This window comes from Callospermophilus lateralis, chromosome 5, assembly GCF_048772815.1.
Source record: "Callospermophilus lateralis isolate mCalLat2 chromosome 5, mCalLat2.hap1, whole genome shotgun sequence".
NCBI classification, from domain to species: Eukaryota; Metazoa; Chordata; class Mammalia; order Rodentia; family Sciuridae; genus Callospermophilus; species Callospermophilus lateralis.
The window spans coordinates 111,202,020-111,205,989 of NC_135309.1; the positions used below are offsets into that span (position 1 = coordinate 111,202,020).

Below are 3,970 nucleotides of genomic sequence, written 5' to 3' on the forward strand. Positions count from 1 at the left end.
TCTACAACTACAAAAAAAAAAAAAAAAAAAAAAAAAAAAGGTCAACAAGCAGCTGTGTAACCTTGCCAGTTGCTGCACCTTTATGAATGTTAGCTTCCTCCCATTTAAAGTGGAAGAGGTCAGGGCTCGGGCCCCGGCCGGGGGCGCTTCCTCGCCGCCGCCCTCTGCGCGACTCCCTGCCCACCAGCCACCAGGTCCGACCCCGCGGTCAACGCGCAGCTGGACGGGATCATTTCGGACTTCGAAGCCTTGAAGAGATCCTTCGAGGTCGAGGAGGTCGAGCCACCCAACTCCACCCCGCCCCGGCGGGTCCAGACGCCCCTGCTCGGTGCCACTGTGGCCAGCTCCACCCAGAAGTTCCAGGACCTGGGTGTGAAGAACTCAGAGCCCTCCGCCCGCCATGTAGACCCCCTGGGCCAGCGCTCGCCCAAGCCCGCCCTGCGGAGAGTGGAGCTCGCGGGGCCCAAGGTGCCTGAACCTGTGTCCCAACGCACCGAGCTCTCCATCGACATCTCCTCCAAGCAGGTGGAGAACGCGGCCACCCCTGGGCCGGCCCGGTTCGGGCTCAAGAGGTCCGAGGCGCTGGGCCACAAGACCCCAGACCCGACCCCTCGGAGGACGGAGATCACCATCGTCAAGCCCCCGGAGCCAGCCCACCGCAGGATGGAGGCCCCTGCCTCCAAGACCCCCGAGGTGCCTGCCAGCCCTGCCATCGATGCAGCCCCCAAGAGGGTGGAGATCCAGGGGCCCAAGCCGGCCGAGGCTCGCGCCTGTCCCCTCCCATCCCAGACCCTGGAGAATTCAGAGCCTGCCCTGACGTCTCAGCTAAAGAGCAGGCTGGAGCCCAAGGCTCCGGTGGCCGAGGCCCTGCCCCGGAGCCCCGAGGTCCCCGAGGCAGCTCCCGGCAGCGCTGGCAACAAGGCCGACTCCTCCAGGGATGCCGCCCTCAAGCAGGCCTCGGCCACGCGGAACGAGAAGGCCCCCGTGGAGTTTGGCAACGTGGGCATCGACTGGATCCTGGAGCAGATGCGGAGGAAGGCCATGAAGCAGGGCTTCGAGTTCAACATCATGGTGGTGGGGCAGAGCGGCTTGGGGAAATCCACCTTAATCAACACCCTCTTCAAATCCAAGATCAGCCGGAAGTCGGTGCAGCCCCCCTCCGAGGAGCGCATCCCCAAGACCATCGAGATCAAATCCATCACACACGATATTGAGGAGAAGGGCGTCCGGATGAAGCTGACGGTAATTGACACGTCGGGCTTTGGGGACCACATCAATAATGAGAACTGCTGGCAGCCAATCATGAAGTTCATCAACGAACAGTACGAGAAGTACTTGCAGGAGGAGGTCAACATCAACTGGAAGAAGCGCATCCCGGACACGCGCGTCCACTGCTGCCTCTACTTCATCCCTGCCACAGGCCACTCCTTCAGGCCCCTGGACATCGAGTTCATGAAGCGCCTAAGCAAGGTGGTCAACATCGTCCCGGTCATTGCCAAGGCTGACACTCTGACCCTGGAGGAGAGGGTCTACTTCAGACAGCGGATCACCGCAGACCTGCTGTCCAACGGCATTGACGTGTACCCCCAGAAGGAGTCTGACGAGGACTCGGAGGACAGGCTGGTGAAGGAGAAGTTCTGGGAGATGATCCCGTTTGCCGTTGTGGGCAGTGACCAAGAGTACCAAGTCAATGGCAAGCGGATCCTCGGGAGGAAGATCAAATGGGGTACCATCGAAGTTGAGAACACCACGCACTGTGAGTTTGCCTACCTGCGGGACCTGCTCATCAGGACGCACATGCAGAACATCAAGGACATCACCAGCAGCATCCACTTCGAAGCCTACCGCGTGAAGCGCCTCAGCGAGGGCAGCAGCACCCTGGCCAACGGGCTGGAGAAGGAGCCAGACGCTGAGGAGATGTAGATGCCCCCGGGACCCACCAAGTCCCCCACGCCCCAGGCCCGCCCACTCACCCGTCTTATTGAAAGACCCCAGCCCAGCAACCTTAGGCTTAGTTACAAAATTATTAGGGCACGTCACAAACCTGCAGACAATGTGTTTTTCAGATAATCAGTTAAGTGTGACCGATTGAAAAGGGAAAAACAGGATGGTTGGGAAAGAGCAGAAAAACAGATTCCAGGGCATGCCTGAATAAACAGGGGCTAATAAGCAGGAACAGAAAAATCAGAGTGCTCATATGTAACTGTCATGTGGTGTAATTCCAGGAACATAAAATGAAAAATAACTTTACCCTTTAGGTAACCTGTATGCTGGGTTCAAAATAGCCAATAAGAAACCTGTTGCTTACCGCGCACGAAACCTGCCCCTTGACCCTATAAAAAAACCTGTACCCCAAAGCCCGGTGTGCCAGCTCACCAAAGCTTCGGCTGAGGTTTCGCTGAGCACCCACAGGCGTCTGTGTCTGAATAAACCTCATGCGTTTGCAGCCAGTGCCTCGTGCGTCTTTCCTGGACAGGAATCGGTGGGTCTTTCATTATTTCGTATCATTCTCTCCGTTTGTCACCCGTCTCTGCCCCTTTTACACACTGCTGGGTCACCAGAGAAGGCGCATCCCCGTTGCTCTTCACCAGCCCGCCGTCTCTGGGCATGTGGCTGGACCTCCGTCTGGTCCTGGTCCCGGGCCAGCCTCTGGCCTTCCTGAGGGCTGGGAGGGCTGGGTGGTGGGCAGAAGGGAAGGCCCGCTGGATCCAACCCCCCGCCCAGGTCCAGCTCCCGGGGGCCAGGAGAGCCACTGTCTGCCCTCTGTGCGGAGCCTGCAGAGCTGGGGGGTCTGTGCTTGGGCCAGGTCCAGGGTACAGGGATGACCACTGGGCCATACTCTGTCCCAGTGGCCACGTCCCCTGGCCCCTGTCAGAGGCTGTACCCAGGGGAGGACAGAGCCAGCAGGTGGACCTGGAGCCCCTCCTGCCCCCTACATGTCATGGGACATGACTCAGCACCCCGCCTGCCCCACTGCTTAGAGGTGGCAAGTCCCCGGCTGCCCCTGCCCGCCCATGAGCCCGGAGCAGAAAGTGCCTTATCTCAGCGTCCCTGTGTGTCCCCTCAGGCCAGACGGGCTGCAGGCAGGAGGCCTGTGGTGTCCCCTCTCCTCCCTTTGCCTGTGGGTGCTGCAGTGCCATCTGGTGAGGATTGAAGGACGGAGGTACCTCCACCCTGAATTTTGGGCATGTCCCGCACCCTGGTGGAGGGGTGAGGGGCGAAGCAGTGGGGGCCACCCTGCGGGCGCAGGAGGTGCATTTGCACCTGTGGAGTCTGACTTGGCCCAGATGCTCCGGCTACATTCGTGCCCCTCCTCCACCTTCACCAGCTTTGCTCCTGCTCAGCCCTCACTGCCCCAGAGACCTGGGTACACGGGAGGCCACAGAGCCTGGCTGTTGGTTGTCCTCCATGTTCCTGGGCCTCTGTACCCTAGAGTCCATTTTGAAGTCCCCAGAGAGGGAGAGACAAGGGGTCAGAGATACACAGAATACACCTAGGCTGCAGAGAAAGGCTTAACCGTGACACAGCCTGGTCCCCAAGAGGGGACTGGTAGGGACCATGCACAGCTGACCTTCTGCCTCCCATTCCAGGAGAAGACAAACCCCTCTGCCCCACAGTTTACATGCCAACTACCAACTTGCCAAGTTTTTGCCCAAACCAAGACTTTGAAAGTGTGCAGCCTAGGGTCCAGGACGCATGGCCCTGCCCTCCCCAGCCCCCATGTCGCCTGGGGGGTTAGCAGCATCCCGGGCTCCGGAAGACTTTGCTTCCTTTCTCTGTAAGCAGATTTTGAACAGTTTTGCTGGGCTGTATTCTGTAATGGCCTTTAGCTCTGTGCCTCCTGAGAAATTCGTCTCTTTTTGTATAAATAACAAAAGTGTTGAAATGTATTTCCTGAAATAAATGTTTCAAATGCAAAAATAATAATAATAATAATAATAAATAAAGTGGAAGAGGTGCCTCTGTCTTT

General features: G+C 58.4%; 1 pseudogene; it reads left to right on the forward strand.

Annotated features, from left to right (window-relative positions):
- The first annotated feature begins 581 nt into the window (after window positions 1-581).
- On the forward strand, window positions 582-1,923 carry LOC143399389 (septin-9 pseudogene; annotated as a pseudogene).
- Window positions 1,924-3,970: the final 2,047 nt, after the last annotated feature.